Source organism: Kogia breviceps, chromosome 6 (genome assembly GCF_026419965.1).
Source record: "Kogia breviceps isolate mKogBre1 chromosome 6, mKogBre1 haplotype 1, whole genome shotgun sequence".
Taxonomy (NCBI): domain Eukaryota; kingdom Metazoa; phylum Chordata; class Mammalia; order Artiodactyla; family Physeteridae; genus Kogia; species Kogia breviceps.
Window position 1 is genome coordinate 141,777,198 of NC_081315.1, and position 23,496 is coordinate 141,800,693.

A 23,496-nucleotide genomic window follows, 5' to 3' on the forward strand; every position below is an offset into this window, starting at 1 on the left:
ATGGCATTTTTATATTTATTAGAACATCTGACCCTTGGAACAATTATATAAAATAAAAAGTTATGATCATTCCCATCTTAAGTTTGAAGAATCTCCACAGCCACTCTCCACACCGTACTAATGTTAAAAGTGTAATAACATTCCCATTAAAGCCAAGAATAAGAGAAGAATGCCTCTTTGTCATTTTTCTTATATGTAGCACTGTTCTGAAATTTCTAGTTAATGAGGTATAAAGGTTGCACAGGAGAAGACAGAAATTATTTTATCTGCATATGGTTTTATTGTTCAACATATTAAACTCAATAAAATTAACTTTAAAAACCTGAACAACAACAACAAAAATTGTAGCAGTTAGGTTTGTGTTTTCGTAAATGATAAAACAACTGTAATAAAGAATGGCTTGAATATGCAAAGGTTATTCTCCCATGAAAAGAGTGTGGAGGTGGATGACATTCTACAAAATCGTTAGGGAGCCATCTTCTTCCAGCTTTCTACTCTGCAATCCCTAAGGAATGTCCTCGTGGCTCCTGAATCTAGCAACACTGCATTTCTCCAGAAAGGAAAAGGAAGAAATAGAGGACACACACTCTCCCTTACAGAACTACTGTCCACAATTTAGAAGTTGGACTTGTCATATATGGTCTATATTATGTTGAGGTATGTTCCCTCTACGAACCCTTGCTTTGTTGAGTTTTTTTTTTTTATCATAAATGGATGTTGAATTTTTTAAGATGCTTTTTATGCGTCTATTGAGATGATCATATCATTTTTATCCTTCATTTTGTTCATGTGGTGTATCACACTGACTGATTTGCAGATGTTGAACTATCCTTGAATCCCTGGAATAAATCCCACTTGATCATGGTATATGATCCTTTTAATGCATTGTTGAATTCTGTTTGCTGATATTTTGCTGAGGATTTTTCCATCTATGTTCATCAGGGTTATTAGCTTGCAATTTTCTTGTGTAGTTCTTGTCTGGTTTTGATATCAAGGTAATGCTGGCCTCATAATGTGACATTGGAAGAGTTCCTTCCTCTTCTATTTTTTAGAAAAGTGTGAGAAGGATTGGCATTAATTCTTCTTTAAATGTTTGGTGGAATTCACCACTGAAGTCATCGGGTCCTAAACTTTTGTTTGTTGAGAGGTTTTTAGTTACTGATTCAATCTCTTTGTTAGTAGTTGGTTTGTCAGATTTTCTATTTCATCAATATACAGTCTTGGTAGGTAGTCTTGCATGTTTCTAGGAATTTATCCATTTCTTTTATATTGTCCAATTTTTTTTTTTTTTTCAATTTGTTGATGTATAATTGTTCATACTAGTCTCTTAGGCTCCTTTGTGGTAATACCAGCAATATCTCCTCTTTCATTTGTGATTTTATTTGTTTTCTCTGTTTTTTTCTTGGTGAGTCTGACTAAAAGCTTGTCAGTTTTGTTTATCTTTTCGAAGAACCAGCTCTTAGTTTCACTGATCTCCCCTAATATCTTTTTAGTCTCTATTTTCTTTTTTCTGCTCTAATCTTTGTTACTTCCTTCCTTCTGCTAACTTTGAGCTTCATTTGTTATTTTTCTAGTTCCTTGAGGTGTAAAGTTAGGTTGTTTGAGACTTTTCTTCTTTCTTAATGTAGGTGTTTATCACGATGAACTTCCCTCTTAGAACGGCTTTTGCTGCACCTCACAAATTTTGGTATATTTTCATTTTTTTGTCTCAAGATATTTTGAGTTCTTTCTTGATTTTTCCTTTGACCCACTGGTTTTTCAATAACATGTTGTTTAATCTCCACACATTTGTGAATTTTCTAGATTTCTTCATGTACTTAATTTCTAGTTTTATACCATAGTAGTAAAAAAAAAAAAAAGATTCTTCTTATAATCTCAATCCTCTTAAATTTATTAAGACTTTTTTGTGGCCTAATATATGATCTACCCTGGAAAACACTCCATTTGCACTTTAGAAAAATGTATATTCTGTTACTTTCAGATGAAATGTTCCAACCCATGAAATCTAGAGAAAGAATAACAAGGCTAGAGGCATCACGCTCTCTCATTTCAAACTATATTACAAAGCTATAGGAATTCAAAAAGTATAACATTAGTATAAAAACAGACACATAGATCAATAAAACATAATAGAGAGCTCAGAAAAAAACCCACACATATATGGTCAATTAATTCACAAGAAAGGAGCCAAAAATATACAATGAAGAAAGGTATTGGGAAAACTGGACAGCAACGTAAAACAATAAAACTTCAACCACCATCTTACACCATAAACAAAATGTAAATCAAAACCACAATGAGATATTACCACACACTTGTCAGAATGACTATTATTAAAATGACAACAAATAACAAGTGTTGACAAGGATGTGGAAAAAGGGAACCCTTGTGCACTGCTGGTGGGAATGTAAACTGCTGCAGCCACTATGGAAAACAATATGTCAGTTCCTAAACAAATTAAAAATAGAACAACCATATGATCCAGCAATTACAATTCTGGCTATTTATCTGAAGAAAATGAAAACACTAATTTGAAAGGACATATGCACCCCAGTGTTCACTGCAGCATTACAGCCAAGATATGAAAGCAACCTAAGTGTACTTCTATAGGTGAATGGATAAAGAAGATGTGATATATACATACACACAATGGAATATTACTAATCCATAAAAAAAGAAATCTTGCCATCTGCAACAATATGGCTGGACCTCAATGACATTATGCTAAGTCAGTAAGTCAGACAGAAAAACAAATACTGTATGATCACTCATGTGGGATCTACAAAAGAAGCAAACAAACAAACAAAAAGCAAGCTTATAGATACAGAGAACAGATTGGTGGTGTCAGATGTGACAGGGACAGGAATGGGAGAAATGAGTGAAGGGAGTCAAAAGGTAAAAAGGAAAAAAATTTCCCTAAAGTGCAAAACTGTAGACATTTACCTTTATGTCCTTGGGCTAGTTGCTCAGCTGCACAAAGACTGGATTTTGTTACATGTAAAATGAAAGTCCTATAGCAATATCTGTTTCAGAGTCTGTCTAGAGCATCAAATGAGAATCTGTATGTGAAAGTGCTTTGTGAACTTTAAAAAAAATACATTAGGATTAGCTGGATGTTTATTTACAAATGGTTTTGTACATACACATTTTGTGAGAGTAATAGGATTTCAGATGATCTTTGTGGACTAGGTAGGAGTGAAATTGGCAGAGAAGAGAAGTGACGAGTCAGTGTGGGGGGGGAAACGATTTGATATTTTAAAAAAAGAAGAAAGGGACAGACATCTCTTGGAACACAAATCAGAATCATAGAAGGTTACTAAATCTCAACATTCTAAGTATTGAATTTCTATTTAAAATAAATATCATTGGTGTTAATGTTTTCCTTCTTGATGTATCAAATATCCCAATTGCCTGAAATTCGTTTTAAGCAAGACGTAATTTTCAATGAAATTAATGTGACTTCTGCTATCTTCATATTTGTTTTTCATAACTGTCCCAGTCTAACAATCACATAAACCAATTTAAAAATAAAAATTAAAAAAAAGATTCTCCACATCATCTCTCATCAGGGAAAGGCAGATTAAACAAGATATCATGGGCTTCCCTGGTGGCGAAGTGGTTAAGAGTCCGCCTGCCAGTGCAGGGGACACGGGTTCGAGCCCTGGTCCGGGAAGATTCCCACATGCCGCGGAGCAACTAAGCCCGTGAGCCACAACTACTGAGCCTGCACCCTAGAGCCCACAAGCCACAACTACTGAGCCCACGTGCCGCAGCTACTGAGGCCTGAGCACCTAGAGCCCATGCTCTACAACGTGAGAGGCCATGACAATGAGAAGCCTGTGTGCCGCAGCAAGCAGTGGCCCCTGCTCTCCACAACTGGAGGAAATCCTGTGCGCAGCAATGAAGACCCAGCGAAGCAAAAGATAAAATAAAATAATAAAATAACTTAAAAAACAAAACAAGATATCACTACATATCTATTTATGAGAATGGTCAAGATCCAAAAATAAAGGCCAAGTGCTGGCAAACATAAGGAACAACACGCACTCTCACAGATTACTGGTGGGAATGCCAAAAGGCATGGCCGCTTTGGAAGTTCAGCCGTTGCACTCCTTGGTATTTACCCAAAGGAGCTGAAAATGTGTCCACACGAAAACCTGCACATGAATGTTTGTAGTAGCTTTAGTCTTAACTGCCAAAGCTTGGAAGCAACCAAGATGTCCTTCAATAGGTGAGTGGATAAACTGTGGCATGTCATACAATGAAATATCATTCGGCACTAAAAAGATATAAACTATCAAGACTTGAAAAGACAAGGAGGAATCTTTTTTTAAAAATTTATTTTTGGCCGTGTTGGGTCTTTGTTGCCACGTGCGGGCTTTCTCTAGCTGCGGCGAGCGGGGTCTACCCTTCATTGCAGTGTGCAGGCTTCTCATTGTGGTGGCTTCTTTTGTTGCGGAGCACGGGCTCTAGGTGCATTGGTTTCAGTAGTTGTGGCACCCGGGCTCAGTAGTTGTGATGCACGGGCTTAGGTGCTCTGCAGCATGTGGGATCTTCCCAGACCAGGGCTCGAACCTGTGAACCCTGCATTGGCAGGGGGTTTCTTAACCACTGTGCCACTAGGGAAGCCGCAAGGAGGAATCTTAAATGCATATTACTAAGTGAAAGAAGCCATTCTGAAAAGATGACATACTATATGATTCCAACTATGATTATGGAAAAAGCAAAACTATGGAGACAACAAAAAGCTCAGTGGTTGCCAAGGGCTGGGGGCTGGGGGGGATAAATAAGTGAAGCAAAGAGGATTTTCCCAGCTGAACACCAGCTGGTCTCGTAAGTGAGAAATATGTGATTTTATTTTATGCCGCTGAGATTTCTATGGTTGTTTCTTATGCTACATTATTATGGCAATGTTTGACTAATACACTTACTTACCACGCACACATATTAAGACAACTATAATTATAAAGCACTGTGCCAAAAGGAAACATACTTTACAATTTCAGAGAGCTAACAAAAAGGGAGCAAAACATTTTTTAAAAGTAGATACTAGGAGGAAGGAGAGAGACTGTGACAGTGTATTACAGTTACAAAGCCCTTTTCAGTAAGTGTTACTATTATCTCTGGTTTGGAGATCATAAAACAGAGGCTCAATAATTTCCCAGAAAATGGTAAAAATAGGATTTCTGCTTAGGTTTTCTGGTTCCAAATTCTGTGTCTCTCCAGTATTTAAGGCTCTTCTCAAACCTTTTCATGAAGAGAAAGCATACAAAGTCGTCTCACAGTTTTGAAAATGTGACTCATCACTCAGGACTCAAATAAGGATATGTTCTAAAGCAGGAATTTTCAGGTTCATTCCAAGTCGCTAAGCCCCGCATGAGCTTCTTTCCTTGACACAAATATCTCAAAGCGGGTGCAAGACGTTTATACAGTATTTTCGAAGAAAAGCATTAGAAACTAGATGAAACAGAAATCCGTTGTAGGGGGAGAGAGGTGAAATCTCCAGGTCAAAACACCCACCTTTGAGACAAGAACGTATTGTCTTTCCAAAATAGAAGTTAGAGTTTTCTCACGGATACTTATTTATGAAAATCCTTTTTTATCTAAAACAATGTTCTGCAGCTGCCTCAGGAACGGATACCTAGCCTGCCATTGGATGTATACTCATGAGCTCCATATCCCTCGTGCCTAGAGCATTTTCTCTTTCATTCTTTTCTCTCCAGAGAAGAACACAGAGACATTACATGAGTTACTTTTTCTCTAGCATGAACATTTGGCAGGGATGGTATCATTTCCAGATGCTTTCTTCTTTTTCATCTGTTTAACGACCTTACTCATCAGAGAGTTGGAAGGTTTCTAAGTTTGGCTGCATCTGCATATGATGTTGCTATAATGTTGAAAGCATTCTTGCCAGCAGAATCTCCATGATGACTGCCCAATGAAGCTTCCACTATGTAAGGTGACTCCCCTTTTCCCATCCTGTTCAGGTGTGGAATAATCTATAGTTAAAGTAATGAAATTATTAACACCTATCAAGACCAAGAAGAGGGAGTTTAAGTACCACTTTGTGATTCTACTGTCCAGGTAGCAGTTGATTGTTTTGTGGACAAATGCGGCTGCATTACGGGCGGGATGACTGCAGACTTCAGATTTATCAGTTGCTGAAAATACGTGAATGAGTACACAGTGACGAAAGAGTGGGGCATAGTCAGCTGACTCCGGGAGACATGGCATAACTGTAACATGACCGACTTCCCAAGATTCTCCATGTGGTTATAATCTCAATTCTGTTGAGAATTTTGCAAATACCATTTTAGGTATCTTATTGTTACATATAAGGTGAAATGTATTTCCAATAAAGTAATAGAAAAATATATAGATGAATCTAATTACCATGAAGTAGTATAGAAACAACAATTCTATACAGAATTCAGCTATGCTATGGTCTCATTGAACCAGAATATCTAGCAAAACTGGAAATGAGCAGAGAAGACCTAATTTCAGGGAAATTGGAATAGGTGTGACGAAATTTATCTTCTTCCCAGAGCCCATTTATTTGTGTTTTCAAACATTTGCAAGAAGCCTGGTTTTCCATTCCCTGTGGCCAGAAGTGATCATTTTAAACGACTTGGAACCCAATTTGGAATGCCTTATCTCTTTTAAAAATATAACTTTTAAAATTTGGTGTTGTGTTGTCTTTGAACTTGTAAGATTGCATAATGAGAGATTACGTTCTCTTCTTCAGAAGAGTTCGGAGACTTTCTTTCCAAAAGCAACATACCCACAGACTGACTAATTTTAGAGGACTAAAATATGCCATTTTACTTTCCTTCATCCAGAAAAGTGGTACCTTGGCAGTCCCATACCCGTAAAGCGCCACGAAAGCAAGAGTTTCACATTTCATTCTGTGCACACCTGACGCAACATTGAATTCATTTCGATATTTATATTTTTGGTGCTAGAGCTAATGACAAGGAAGAAGTCTGGGGTGAACACTTTAGCCCATCTGTACACCTTTATAATTTTCCTGTTACTTTCCACGAAACTACCGTGATTTGAGGAAAATCATATCAAATGATCATTTCTTCATACGTTCACTTTAAATTTAATATTATCCTGTTTATACCAAAGCATTTCTCTTTCAGGTTTTTGCGAAATGCACACAACTTTCATATCATGTGATAACCATGTCTTTACTGGGAGCCCAAGGACAGGGTAATTACTAATATAACATATGTAATGTCTTTGACATGGGGTTTTGCACGTGTGGCTCAGAACATCTGGAAGGGTCAGCTGGACGTCCCTTTCCCTTGGTTTCCTTGTTCTTACTCTCTCTTTCCCTCCTCCAGGGCCCTGGCTTTATCCTGCAGCTAGTCCTGTGATCTGTTCCTAGTTTCAGCCAGAGAGGAGCACGGGGAAGCTTTCTTCTTCAGAGACTAACGTTGATTAAAAAATAAAAACAAGGTGATTTCCTGCTAATGCTGATGGCATTTATACCCTAAAAGATCTCGCCTCACTGAGAGTAAAATGGAAAGGATTAAAGAAATGAAAGGCCATGTTCTGTTCACATGCATTTTCCCCCAAAATCACAATGAAAAGGACAAGGGTCTTACTAAAGCCAAGACTTCTTGCATTCTATAAGGTACAGCATGAATCTGGCAGAAGTTTTTCCAACAGCATCTTTTGTTCTATGTCATTAAAGAGGGCAAAAGCGTAGCCTCCAGCCTGTACTATCAAATGGCAGTGGAGGTGATAAGCCCTTCCCTTGTGAAGTGACATATTTCCAAATGTGAGTATTCTTTTTCTACATTTGCAAAATGGCATATATTATTATCTCCTAAGACAGACCGTCAACCAGTGTCTGTCTAAAATTTTGTTCTTGTTGTTTAGGAGATTTAGTGGGTTTTTTCCCTTAAAAAACAAAGTTTTTCATAATTTTCTCTGTGAAAATCCCCAGACTAACAAAACCAGAGTTAACAGTGAAAAAGGACTTCTAAATACATCCCTATTTTAAGAATCCATTCTCCTCAAAAATATCAAACTTAAAAATGTATCATTACTCTATAAAGCTGAAATTTAATGGGCAAATCTAAACTTTTCAAAAAGAATCCCTAGTGTGAACCCAAAGATAAGGGATCTACTCAGCAGATTTTATTTTCACATTGTCCTATGCATATAATAAGCTAAAGGATTTTTTTTTCTTTATTTAGAACAAGGAGATGAAGTAGTTGTTATTCTTATTTTGATGTTCTTGAAGGGCAGATCAAATGAAGCTTACCCACCATAATAATGACGGATGAGCTTCATCTCATGATAACCCTTAATACCTTAGAGAACTATCCCAATAGCTGCAAACAGCAACAAAATTCTGGCTCAGTGGAGGGCATTGCGAGTACATACAAACACGTGCAGGTAGTCCGCTTTTTTTTTTTTAAGTATATATGTTAACCCCAGCATGGCTCAAAGGAAAGACAGCTGGCATTGTATTTCTAAATTCCTCGCTGTTCATCCTCTCTGGGCCACTTAAGAACAGTGGACATTGGAGCATTTCGCTAATTTCTGTGAAATTTAGAGTCCGCAAGTATGAAACAGGCACTTGTTTACTTGCTTCTTTCCTCTCTTGGTTTTAAATTCTATGAAGTTAGAGACCCCGTCTCTCTGGTTCAGTTCTGTTTTTATGGGAGTCCAGCAAAATGTCTGACTCTCAGTAAAGGCAGAATAAATTTTTGAAGACTTAAAGATTGAAATCAGTCAGCATTCGATATATATTTAGCATGCATCTCCTGTGGTCCAGGCACTGTTCTAGTTGCTGGATGGAAGGGTATAGAGAGTAGAGGAAGAGGGGAGAAAGCAGAGAAAAATCCCTGCGTTTGTGGAGTTTCCGTTCTAATGGGGTAGACAATTAACAAAGCCAGTAGGTAAAATTGATACCAAAAAAAAAAAAAAAATTAAAGCTGGAAAGGAAGATATGAAAAGTTGGGTGTTGTGCAATTTTAGTTAGGATCGCTAGGGAAGTCCTTGGTGGTGAGGAGGTGACTTTCCAGTAAAGACCTGAAGGAACTGGGCTGCTACCCACATGTCTATCTTAGAAGCAACCATTCCAAACAGAAGGAACAGAAAGTACGAAGACCCTGAGATAGGAATTTCCCCAAAACAGCACGGATGCCCCACGTCGTTTAGGGGTAACAGGAATGGAGGGAGGAGGAAGTCAGAGAGGTAAGGGGGTGGAGGCAAATCATAGGACTTGCAGGTTACAGCAAGGACTTTGGCTTTTACTCTGAGACAGGAAGCTTCTGGAAGATTCTGAGCAGAGAAGTAACAGGATCTGACTTACACTTGAACAGGGTCACTCTGGCTGCTGTGTTAAAAACAGACAGCAGGGGGGCAAAGGTAGAGGTAAAATAAACACCTACCTCATAGCATTTTTGTAAAGATGATTCAGAAAGACACGTGTAGAGCCTAGCACAGACCTGGCACTAATTGCCCTTCCTCACTAAGGGAGAGCTGTTACCATCTTCGCAGATGATAGTTGGAAAGCTCTTGCAGACACACACTCGGAACCTCCGTGCGGTCACCACGAACTATCCCAAGAGTCCCTAGCTCCTTTCCGGCAGCCTGGGTTGGGATATTAAATTAATATGAGCAACAAGAATAATGGACTCCCCAAAGGAAAGAAAGGACCCAAGCATCTCGGAAAAAGGGAAGCAGCCACCTTATTTACCATTCCTGCCCCCAGCTCTCATTCCCTTAGTGGTGAGGCATCAAAGGTTTGTGAGGATGCTGGGAATTCAGCTTTTATCAAAATGTTTACATTTAAATTCCACAGCACTAGCATCAAAGGACAGCCACTCACATCCACATCTTCAAACAAAACACACGGGGTGCTTTATACTCACTCCATGTCTGATATGTTTTCCTGAGGAAAAGCTAAAAGCTACATGAAACGTAACAAAATCCATGAAAGCTAATTAAATTTCTTCTCAAAACCCCATCATTAGACATTAACTAGGGATAGCTGAGTCTCTGAAGAAGTAGCCGGTTGGTTTTATTTCTGCTTAATAAAAAAGAACCCAACGATTTGAGGGGAGGCTTTCCAAGCAGCCCTGATCTTGCAAATAGCCAAGTGAGCAGGTGGCACTTCCCTTCCCGCCCTCTATCCTTCCTGCTCACAGATCTTGAAAGACTCCCTGTTCCTACGGCTACCCTCACCTCAGTGCTACTCCTGGGAGGGTTGGCAGCAATTGATTCAACAACAATTTACTGAGTGTCTATTTTGTGCCAGGTACCTTTCTAGGTGCTAATGATACAGCAGGGAACCAGTCAAGACACTGCTGTCTGGAAGCCTACCTTTCACAACCTGTGTAGGCTAAAGGAGAAGAGGGGAGAATAAGAAAGAATAACCCACTTCCAGCTCCTCCCTTTCACTACACCTCCATTCCGAAACACTCATTGGGTGGCCTTCAATACGTGCCGACGACAGCCTTCTTTGGGAAGGGAAACACTTGAGAACAGATCAGGGCTTTCCTGGGAAACGTAGAGGGAACATATTTTACTTTTAGGGACCTAAGCACACACCACATCACCTGTGTGCTTTTTGTGTCTCTACATGTGCTACTGAGCAGAAAGGAGGAGGGGGGAAATGTGCTGGAACTGTGTTCATAGCAAATAAAGTAGAATCCAGGAGTATCAGGCTTTTAATTATCTTTTGAAACTTTGTAATTTTCCCTTTATTATTTTTATCTGTTTTAGTTCAAGTTTCATCAGTTACTGCATTATCCAGAGCTTCTGCTTTGCAGAGGTTGTTTATGCGAGTTACTCACTATATAAGACACTCCTGGTTGCCTATTCTGCATTATTTCCCCATTCTACCTTCCTAGCAGAACCCAGTTTTTACTCAGAGATCCCCTTCCCATTTATGATGCTAGGCAAGGTGCCATCCCTGACTCTAGGGGCAATTCATGATCAGACTCAGCCAATCAGCTTAGAGAATTCCAGAGAGGGTATTAATGCCTGAGGCGTGGACATGGGACCTTAGATGGCTTAATTAGATGGAATGGAAGATGTCCGTTGTTGGGGAGTTTTTTCCTCTCTCTATTGCTAGATAAATGCAAGAGATTCGAGTTAACACTGTGAGCGACAGAACCTGAGCCTACTCTTGAGCTAAGTGACTCGAACTTGAGGCTACAGGAGATGATAAATTTCTTTATTGTCTAAGCCAATCTGAGTCAGCTACTCTGTTACTTGCAGCCCAAAGCATTATATCAACTACACATTGGAATTGTCACAGCTCTGGGCAAATGCAGGATTTATTCGCAGTTCAGATTCTAAGCAGGAAAAGATTCTTCACATCACACAATCTTTTTCTAAACCACTCCTGTTTTATGACATGAAAACAGCTGTGTCAGAGCACAAAACTCTGATCCTGGCAGAGATTAGACACAGAACTCTCAGGTTAGATATTAATCCTACACACCCACGGCATTATGAGATTACTTTGAGTACTCAAAGACGGCATTTAAAACAAGTATGTAGGTAAAGATCATATTAAAGTAATAGTAAAATCCTACAGGCAGCTTAACTGTGTGGAACAAGAACAACATAGGACACAAAGAAGAGAATTTGGACGCGACTACACTGGTTCCATTCCCTCGTGAAGAGGAAAGGGAGACATAACACAAGCTGCTGCATATGTTTATATATTTTATTATACCAGAAAATATGTCCAGCATATGTGTGTAGTACTAGTATTGTTTTCCTTATAGACTATTCAGTCATTCTCAGCAGGTCCTACTCTTAAACGCACAAAAAAATTCTAAGTATTTTTTTGTAGACATATTGATAAGATTAGGGTAGATCCTCTCTGGCTGATTGTTTGCAAGAATGGCTTCATCAATTCCTCCCATTCCCGGGAGCATATGTCTTTATAAACTGACATTGCCACTCTTCTCCTCAAGGTGGAACTAGTTTCCCTCCCTTTGATATGGGCTGTGACCCAGTCCTGTTATTTGCAGCCAACTGACGGCACACATTGTGTGACTGCAAAGCTGTAACTTTAAGAGGACTTGCAACTTCCTCTCTTGCCCTTTTGCTGCCCTGAGGATGCCATGGAAGGAAGCCCAGGCTCACCTGCTTGGGGATGGGCTGTGAGGCGGAGAAAGAGAGACCCAGCCATCACCACTGAGGTCCAGACAATTTACTGAGACCACATGGGGCCAGCCAGCCCCCAGGGGACCCACCAACTGATGACAGCCACATCGGTGACATCCAGCGAGACCTACACAAGTCACCCCTGTGAGCCCAGCCCATGTTGCAGAATTGAGAATAAATTCAAGTCATTACATTTCAAGTCATTACATTTTGGGATAGAAAACTGATACATCCTCCCTGGCTACTGAAGTCAGGATTCTGGTGCAAAATCAAGTATATTCCTACTTTAGAAGCTTCCTTTTTTCTGCTTGGATATGTTACATATTATGCCACAAATAAGTGTCTTAGAAAGCCCTGTGGGAAGGAAAGGAGGGAGTCATTATGGAAAGAAAACAACCTCTTCCGCATCAGAAGGTCTAGTTCCTTCTATTCTATACCTGTGACACCTTCTCTTGCCCTCACAACTACTGTCCCGTCTACCTGCTGTAGGTCACAAGAAACACTGTCCACGATTAGAACAGAAATGGTAGAAAGCCATGACCCCATTCCACCAGACACAGCCGCCGACGGAGGCCACGCACCACATTCCATCGTTCACATGCACAGCGGGGTGGGCTTCGGCGAGCTGGTCTGAGGACCTAATACCCATATGTCGCATTAGTTATGAGCTCCAAACCACTCACTTACAAACCCATCTTGTTACAACTGTAACCAACTGATGTAAAAGCAAGCCCAGGAGGGTGCAGTCAGTGGACAGTTTCGGTTTCCCCCACTGCCTTCCGGCTCATTCCATCCAATTTCCCATTATATTTTATTTTTTAAACTATTTTTTAGTGGAGTATAGTTGCTTTACAATGTTGTGTCATTTCTACTGCACAGCAAAGTGAATCAGCTATTCGTATACATATGTCTCCTCTGTTTTAGATTTCCTTCCCATTTAGGTACCACAGAGCACTGAGCAGAGTTCCCTGAGCTATACGGTAGGTGCTCATTAGGTATCTATTTTATATATAGTTATCAATAGTCTACCTCACGATAGCACTAGGCTCAGACTCTGTACTTTGGAATCACTTTCAGGTTTTTAAAAACTCCAGTCAATTCCAAAGTATTTATCTCTGAGCTAATTCAAAGCTTCTCCCCTCCTTTCAGCGTAAGCCTTTCCCTGGATGTTCAGTCTCGAAATTCTAGACTCTACCCTGGGATTTCTCAACCTCGGCACCATTGATGTTTTGGATCAGATAATTCTTTGTTGTGGGAGCTGTTCTGTGCATTGTAGGATGTTTTGCAGCATCCCTGACCTCCTCCCAGTCGATGCCAGTAGCACACCCTCCAGCTGTAATAAGCAAAAATGTCTTCAGATACTGCCAAGTGGCCCTTGGGAAGAAAATTCTCCCTAGTTAAGAATCACTCCTCTAGGGACTTCCCTGGTGGTCCAGTCAGTGGCTAAGACCCCGTGCTCCCAACGCAGGGGGCCCGTGTTTGGTCCCTGATCAGGGAACTAGATCCTGCATGCTGCGACTAAAAGAGCCCACGTGCCTCGATGTAGATCCCACACGCGGCAACAAAGATCCTGCTCGTGGCAACAAAGACCCAGCACAGCTAAATAAATGAAATGAAATGAAAATTTTTTTAATAAAAGAATCACTGCTCTAGACCATGCATTCTCAATGCGCATGGTCTTGAGGGATGAAAAAAAAGCGTTAGATGTTCCAATAGTTCGTGGGCCCTCCAAAGGGCCACAGTACATAAGCACACAGTGTATCTGTGGCATTTACCACTCACAGGGTTGTGTAGAAATTAGGTGGGAAAAGCAGGTCCAAGAGGGAGGGGATATATGCATACATATAGCTGACTCACTTTGTTGTGCAGCAGAAACTAACACAACATTGTAAAGCAACTATACTCAAAAAAAAAAAAAAAAAAAAAAGTGAGATATGGCTCCTTGAGGGAGCAGCAATGAGTAAAGTTGAGGAACGCTGCCCTAGACCAAGCGTGAGATGTGAGGTCTGTTCTTTCCCTCTCCTCTTCTTCATTTACTCTACCAGGGTGGGTAAGAACGGAATGGGTAAGGTCTTTTTCTTAGCTGCTGTTATGTCATTGTCCCTCGGTTACTGAATCCCCTCTGCCATGGCAAGCATCCACAGGTGGCTCTCCTTAAAGTGTGGGCCTTAGTGGTTTTTAATAGCTTCCACATCCCACTCTGTACCACTCTCTGATGTGGGTAGTACTCCTTCTAGCTGTCCTCCAGCAGTCAACCCTCCACAGCATCTTTCTACGGGGAGCCCTCAGTCTCTAGGCAATTCTCCCGGATGAGACTTTTTAAAGATGGCTTTTGTTGGGCTACCTATCTTGGTTCCACTGACCCAGAGGAATTCACTGAGTTTCACCCTGCTCAGAAGTGAAAGCAACCTAAACACCTCCAGCATTCACACTTCTCCCTGACAAAGTCACCAGTTCCTGTGCCCTTAGCCTCCAGCGAGCTCCTATCAGGATCTACAGAGAGACCTCCAGCTCTCTGCTTTGGTAGCAATCCATGGAGCAGCCTCAGAAAATACAGCTTGGGGCTGAGCAAGCCTCCGGGCTGGGAGCCAGATGCAGGAGTCCCCCACTAGGGGGTCTAAGCGCACTCCCTCAAAGGCCTGGCAGGTGAAGCCTCTCACCACCACCCCCCCCATCCAGTGTACCCTCAGCCCAGGTGGATCCCTTGACTTACATGGGCTGGAGATAGGTAAGCAGGGTTGATGGTTTGGCCACCTTTTAAGAAGTCTTTCAGGGATCTATCTAAAATCTCTTCGTAGAACATTTTGTCCTCAGCTTTGAGGCATCATTAAAAATCCTGAGACAACAGGATAGCATTCATTAAATATCCAGTTATCCGAGCCTTTAGTCAATTGCGACTCCATGTGGAAGGAAGAATCTAAGCCACTGTGTCCCAGTTTGTAGGCTGAAACACTCGGTGATTATGACGGCTTTCACATTTTCTTTCTCGCTCAACAAACATTTAGTGAGTATCTATCAGGAGCACCCTTGGATATTGCAGAAACAAGTCCGGCAACGCCTCCGCTCTCATGCAGAATAGTGTAGCAAAGGAGTGCAGCCAATGAATAAGGCAACGCCGGATTGCAGGAAGTGCTGTGGGGCAAAAACAGGGCAGGTGATGCAACAGAGAGTGATTGGAAGGCGTGGCGGGTGGTGAGAGTGCTGCTGTGGACTGCAAGGCTGTAGGAAAGGTTCCTTGTGTGGGAAACATTTGAGCTGAATCCAGAATAGTAAGAAAAAGCCCATCTTGTGAAGATCTTGGGGGTAAGAATTCCAAGAATAGGAAGGACAGATGCAAGGACCCCGAGCAGGAGTGAGCCGGGCACGTCCCAGAGAGAAGGCGGACGTGCCTTGAATATGTTACTAAATGCCTAGCAGCTTTCTGTCGGGAGTAAAGGGATGGTGAAATCTACTGATGTTAAAAGTCCTTACCTCTAAAAATACTAGAAACCACTCCCTTCTCTGACTTCCTGATATTAGATTTACTTGTACAAAATTGAGTTTGCATTCTTTCTTCTATTCTGAAGAGAAATAAAAGTTTGCAAAGAGGGAAATGTGTACAGACTCACTCTATATCCTTCTTCAAAGGGCCATAGTTCTGTGTACCGTAGACAATCCTGAGGGTAGTTGATGGTATATGCAAAGAAACTAGAGATCACCTTCAGGCAAGTATCTCTGGGTTCCTGGTACAAAAATCCCTCTCATATAAACACAGTATTTGTTACCTCCAGAGATTCTGCGTATTTACATTCCGAATAAATCTAAGTAGAACAAGAACTGTATACCTTATCACCTTAGCAGGCATAGACTTTTTACTAATAGAGATAATAAATACAGTTATTCGTAATGATACAAATGAAAGCAGAACTTTTTTAATGGCTGATGCCAAGATCATCAGGGAACTACCTCAAACTTCCTATCAGAAGCTTATTTACCATAATTGAGTTTCTCGTTGTTTCACTTTGTCTTTGAACCTGTCTACCAAACATGATGCTTCTGAATTTAAAAGAGAAAGTGATTAATGTAGTCACTACAGAGACAGTCAAGCTCGTATACGCCAATGGGGACCTGAGAGAAGCCCGATAAATACTAACCACCCTGTCTGCCCACACTTTCATTCTCTGTTTCACTGCATCTTACAGGCAGCCCTTTAAATGAGAGGTCGTTGATTTTAAAGCCATATGTTTCTGTGCTATTCGAAACTTATTTATGCCATGGTCAGGAAAAAATATTTACATCTGAAAATGCTGAACCATGAAACTCTAGCCACAGGAAAGGTTTCTTGTATAAAAAAATAGAAGTTTGTATCAACATAAGTTCCATAATCATTTTTTCTACTCAGGAAACAAACTCTTGCCTCAGCTTTGCCTTGAGAAACTAACTTTGGGGTATCCCTACTGCTCCAATTTCTCTAGGGGACAAATCCCAAAGCAAAAGCCTTTGAGGATGAATGCAAAAATCCTTTCACTATGAGGGGAAGATAACAAAGAAATCAATTCTGGAAACGTAGAGGATGGAAGAACAATGGTTTGTGAAATTAAAGAACAATAGTGGATTTCAAATTCATTCTGTGTAGGATGTAGAGAATTAGAAATGAATATCCAGTTTCTAATTTCTTAGTAATCAGGAGTTAATGAATACTCTAATTCAGTTTTGTTTTCAAAGATCATTTATATCTCCCTGCCACTAATACCTATTATTGTTCCCTTCTATTGCACCTTGGGTCTATTCTGATAGTTATTAGTTTACTAGAAATTGTGCTCTCTCTTTCTCATAAGCAGTAAAGTAAGTCAAGGCACAGGGAAATAGGTACTGTGGAAAATTCGGTTAACTCACCACCGAGTGTGTTAACAGAAATGTAATAAGCAACAAGAAGACAGACGGGAAGGAAGAGGTGAGAGAGCGCTATTCAAAGGGTCTCATTGGTACTTAGATTACTGCACTAGAGATAACACTTATGTTTCTGTCAGCTTCCTACTTCATTCAAATATGCCAAGATTATTCTATTCTAGTGATGGCTCAGTCATAATTAGCCTCCTCCTCCCTCCCTATCCAAAGTTTCAAGTGTGAATCTCTATTAATGGATTTCATGAGAAATCCATTGGGTTTAAATCTCCTCTCTGTTCCTGTAACACCAAATCATTTAAAACCACTGAATGTCAGTTTCTCCAACTCTTGACACAAAGTAGCTACTTCACAGGACTTAAGGGTGATTATGGTCTATTTTGTGTCTCTGTCTGAGGAAGTTCTTTCACTTATTGTTTCTTCTATTCTTCTAGACATTTAAATATTTACTGAACGTCAAATATATACCAGGATTTGAACCAGGTGTTAGAGATATGTGACATGACACAGTCCCTAACTTTAAGGAACTTGAAATCTAGTGGGAATTCAATCAAGAGATGCTCCCAAAGGGTCTTCACAATTTGTTAAAACTTCTGCTCTGGTTTGTATCTTATTACTTGAAGCTTGTGCATCACTAGAACAAATTTTAAGACAAAAGTCACTTTCTCAGAATTACTCAAGCCAAAACTTAGTTCTTACTATATAGTAGCTAATATAATGAAACACAACGTATAGAACAAAGGAATTTAATATTCAAACCTAATAATTGATTATTTATATTTATACTAACTTTTTAAATCTTCATATAGAATAAAACGGAGTCTCATTTTTGACAGAACTTTTATAAGAGTACTCAATTCCCCTCCCCGCCAGCTTCTCTTGGGTAAGATTTAAGGTTCATCCACATCAGAGTCAACATCACCAAGGAAATACCAACAGAGAAAAAAAACAGAAGATAAAGAGGCCAAAGACGGTGCTTTATTAGTTTGAAATATTATAAGATAGATGACACTAGATATTCCCTCTAATATATTTTGGGTGCCTGAGTTCAAGTAGAAAGAATTACTGCTGATCTACTTGTTTCTTGTTTCCCCCTACGCTATAGATTAACATATGGATTCCAGGAGGACAACATGTCTGGCTCAGCACTCACTATAGAAAGAAACAAGAATATGAAAAGAACATAAACAGATACCCGTAAATATAGTCAACTTATCTTTGACAAAGAAACAAAGGAAATAAAATGGAGCAAAGATAGTCTTTTCAACAAATGATTCTGGAACAACTGGACATCCATATGGCAAAAAAAAAAAAGAAAATAGACACGGACTTACACCCTCCATAACAATTAACTCAAGTGGATCATACACCTAAATGTAAAATTCAAAACTGTAAAACTCCTAAAAGATAACATAGGAGGAAATCTAAATGACCTTGGTATGGTATTTAGATATAACACCAAAGATACAATCTATGAAAGAAAGAATTTATGAACTAGATTTCATTAAAACTAAAATGTCTGCTCTGCAAAATACAATGTCAAGAGAATTAGAAGACAAGCCACAGACTGGGAGAAAATATTTGCAAAAGATATATGTGATAAAAGACTGTTATCTAAAATATGCTAAGAACTCTTAAAACTCAACAAGAAGAAAACAAACAACTGGGCTTCCCTGGTGGCGCAGTGGTTAAGAATCCACCTGCCAACGCAGGGGACACGGGTTCAAGTACTGGTCTGGGAGGATCCCACAAGCCATGGAGCAACAAAGCCTGTGAGCCACAACTACTGAGCCTGCACTCTAGAGAGCCCGCGAGTCACAACTACTGAGCCCGCATGCCACAACTACTGAAGCCCATGTGCCTACAGCCCATGCTATGCAACAAGAGAAGCCACTGCAATGAGAAGCCTGCACACTGTAACAAAGAATAGCCCCTGCTCGCCACAACTAGAGAAAGCCCGTGTGTAGCAACAAAGACCTAACACAGCCCCAAAATAAATTTAAAACAAAACAAAACAAAACAACCTGATTAAAAATGGGCCAAAGACCTTAACAGACACCTCACCAAAGAAGACGCAGATGGCAAATAAGCATGGGAAAAGAGGCTTCACATCATTTGTCATCAGAGAAATGCAAATTAAAACAATGAGATGCGACTACACACCTCATAGAAAGGCCAAAATCCAGAACACTGGCAACACCAAATAATAGCAAGGATATGGAGCAACAAGAACTCTCATACCATGCTGGTGGAAATGCAAAATGGTACAGCCACTTGGGAAGATAGTTAGTCTGGTGGTTTCTTACAAAACTAACCTTACTCTTACCGAAGAATCCAGCAATCATTCTTCTTTGAATTTGCCCAAAGGAGTTGGAAACTTATATCCACACAAAAAACTGCACATGGATATTTATAGTAGCTTTATTCATAATTACCAAAACTTGGAAGCAACCAAAATGTCCTTCAGTAGGTGAATGGTTAAACTGTGGTATATCCAGACAATGGAATAGTATTCAGAGCTTAAAAACAAAATGAACTATCAAGCCATGAAAAGACGTGGATGAACCTTAAATGTGTATTATTAAGTGAAAGAAGCCTATCTGAAGTGGCTACATCCTGTATGATGACGACATTCTGGGAAAGAAAAAATAATGGTGACAACAAAATAGATCAGTAACAGGAGGGGAGGATGAATAGGCGGAACACAGAGGATTTTTAGGAGAGTGAAAATACTCTGTATGACACTATAATGATGGATATATGCCCTTATACATTGGTCCAAATCCATAAAATATACAACATTAAGAGTGAACCCTAAGCTTGATGGGTCAACGTGGGTTCTTCTTTGTTAGAAAAAAAAAGTATCATTCTGGCGAGTGATGTCAATTATGGGGGAGGCCATGTGTGTGTGGAGGCAAGGGGCATATGGGAAATCTCTGTACTTTCATCTCAATTTTATTGTAAACCGAAAACTGCTTTAAAAAATAAAGTTTTTAATTAAAAAAAAGAATTATAAACATGACCAATTCGGTTTGGTATATGGTTAAACTTGCTACATGTTTTAAACTCTCTCTACTAGAAATACATATTTGGTATTTACCAAATATTTTAAAAATAAAACCAATTAGTTTTTGATTTTAAATGAAATGACCGAAAATTTACATTTAGATATGTAATATTAATAAAGAGTTCATGCAGGAGAATGCCTTGCAGAACCTATTTTCTTGATTTGTTCTAACTTCGTATCACTTTTTACCCCAACACTAATTTTTCAAATGCTCTACATAGGTAAGGCTGAATGCCACCTGGCACCAGCACACTTTGAAAAAGCCAAGATTGACCAGATAATCCTGAGTCATTGGAGCAGAGACAGTGAGATTGTCCCAAGGCAACAAAACCAGAAAATTCACTGACACGAAACTCAATGTTCCTGAACTGAAACTCCAAAATAGACTATACCCCAACAGGGAAGATACGGATTAGAGACAGCGAGGCTTTCTCTCCAGCACCAAAATAGCCAGTTCATTCAGTCAATGAAGTTGTGGAAAAAGCCAGCTGGATTGTTCTGTTGATCTGGAAGAGAGTTAAGTCAATCAAATCAATCAATCCTGTGAGTCCCCGCACGAAGTGGGGAAAAGAAGAGTCAATTATCAGGGTCTTTATATTAAAAACGAAACAAACTTTTCTTCTATAATGGATATTTGACATGTGCTAGTATTTTTCCCTGATCTGCTCTAAAACATACATCAGTTCTCCACTTAAACTAGACTAAGGAGATGCAATAAAAGCTACCAGTGAACATCTCTTACTCTCATCTAAATGAACTATTTTAGTTTTATCCCCTCTTACACACACATTAGTTATCAACTGTGTCAGCCTGAGGAAAAATTAATCATTCAAATGCATTTTGTCAATTCAATTCAACAAATTCTTGTTCAGCATCTCCATCAGAGACACTCTCCTTTTGAGGGTTATGGTCCACTTTCAGAATCTGAAGAAATTTGATGGACCCTCTTCCTAGAAAAATGATATGTACATGTTGACATATGCACATACTCTCAAATGCACAAAATATTGCCTATCAATTTCAAGGACTTAACAGATTCTCTGAGTCGTTAACTCTGGGTTAAGAACCCCTGTCTCATGTACCTGGAACTAAACTAGACACTGAAGTCCTGAATTAAGAAAGACCTAATAGACAGCAAAACATACTAACACACTTTACAAAGCAAAACAGTCTGGTATCATGCAGAAATACAAAGCCAAGGCAATAGAATAGAGTCTGGAAGTATACCCACACATACATGAGGATTTTAGCTGTAAGATTTATATCAAAGTTGTTATTTCAAATTAGTGGGGTAAATGAACTATTCAATAAATGGCATAGGTAAAAAAAGAATGAAATAATGCCATTTGTAGCAACATGGATGGACCTAGACAGTATCACACTAAGTGCAGTCAGAACAAGAAAAATACCATATGATATCACTTATATGTGCAATCTAAAATACAACACAAATGAACTTATTTATGAAACAGAAACAGACTCAGACACAGAAAACAAACTCATGGTTACCAAAGGGGAATGGGGGAGGGGTAAATTAGGAGTTTGGGATTAGCAGATATAAACTCCTATATATAAAATAGATAAACAACAAGGTCCTACTGTAGAGCACAGGGAACTATATACAATACTTTGTAATAAACCATAATGGAAAAGAATAAGAAAAAGAATATTTATATATATAAATATATATATATATATAAAACTGAATCACTTTGCCATATGCCAGAAACTAACACAATGTTATAAATCAACTACACTTCAGTAAAAATAAATAAATAAATAAATAATAAATGGCATAGGGAAAACCAGTGATTTGTAAGGAAAACAAGTTCAGATCCCAGTCCCACAACTAGGGCTGCAACACTGCACACAGCATTTACAAACTGAAGGTGGAGTAAAGAATTAAATTTGTATGTGCATGTGTTAGAGGAAAGTACAGGGGAATATTTTGATAATTTTAGAATATAAAATACATCCCTAAGCAAGCCACACAAAAGTCCTAAAGGAAAAACTGACAATTTTGAGCTTATGAAAATTTAAGTCTTTTCATTTTGTTAATTGACTGTTTTGCTCTATAGAAGCTTTTTCAGTTTGATGCAGCCCCACTGTCTATTTGCTTTTATTGCCTGTGCTCTTGGTGTCACGTTCAAGATATCATTGCCAAAACCAACGTCAAGAAGTTTCCCTACCTTTTCCTCTTGGAGTTTTATGCTTTCAGGTCTTATATTTAAGTCTTTAATCCCTTCTGAGTTAAGTTTTTGTGGGGGCTAAGAAATGGATCAAATTTCATTCTTTGGCATGTGGATATCAAATTTTCTCAGGGCAATTTATTGAAGACACTATTAACAGCATCATTTCCTCACTGTGTATTCTTGGCACCTTTGCCAAACACCAGTTGACCATTGTATGTGTCGATTTATTTCTGGTCTCTCTATTCTGTTCCATCGGACTATATGTCTGTTTTTATGCCAGTACCATATTGTTTTGATTACCATAGTATTATATTTTGAAATCAGGAAGTATGATGCTTCCAGCTTTGCTCTTCTTGTTCAAAATTGCTGGCTATTCAGAGTCTTTTGTGGTTCTACACAAATTCTATAATGTTTTTCTGTAAAAAATGGCATTGAGAATTTGATAAGGATTGCGTGAATATGTAGATAACTTTGGGTAGTATAAACATCTAAACAATATTAATTCTTTCAAACCATAAACATGTAATGGCTTTCCATTTATTTGTGTCTGTTTTAATTTCTTTCAGCCATGTTTTATAGTTTTCAACGTATGAGTCACCTCCTTAAGTTTATTCTCAAGTAATTTGATTTTTATGCTATTGTAAATGGGATTGTTTTCTTAGTTTCCCTTTTGGATAGTTTGTTGTTGGTGTATAGAAGGGCAACTAAAAAGTTTCTGCACAGCAAAAGAAGCAATCAATAAAATGAAAAGACAATCTACAGAAAGGGAGAAAATATCCATAAACCATATATCTGATAAAGGGTTAATATCCAAAATATATAGCAAAATCCTATAACTCAATAGAAAAAAAAAAAAAAATTAGGGCTTCCCTGGTGGCGCAGTGGTTGAGAATCTGCCTGCCAATGCAGGGGACATGGGTTCGAGCCCTGGTCTGGGAAGATCTCATATGCCGTGGAGCAACTGGGCCCATGAGCCACAACTACTGAGACTGCGCATCTGGAGCCTGTGCTCCGCAACAAGAGAGGCCAGGACAGTGAGAGGCCCGCGTACCGCGATGAAGAGTGGCCCCTGCTCGCCACAACTAGAGAAAGCCCTCGCACAGAAATGAAGACCCAACACAGCCAAAAATAAAAATTAATTAATTAATTTTAAAAAGAAAACAAAAAAAAAAACAAAAAAACAATTAGAACATGGGCAAAGGGACT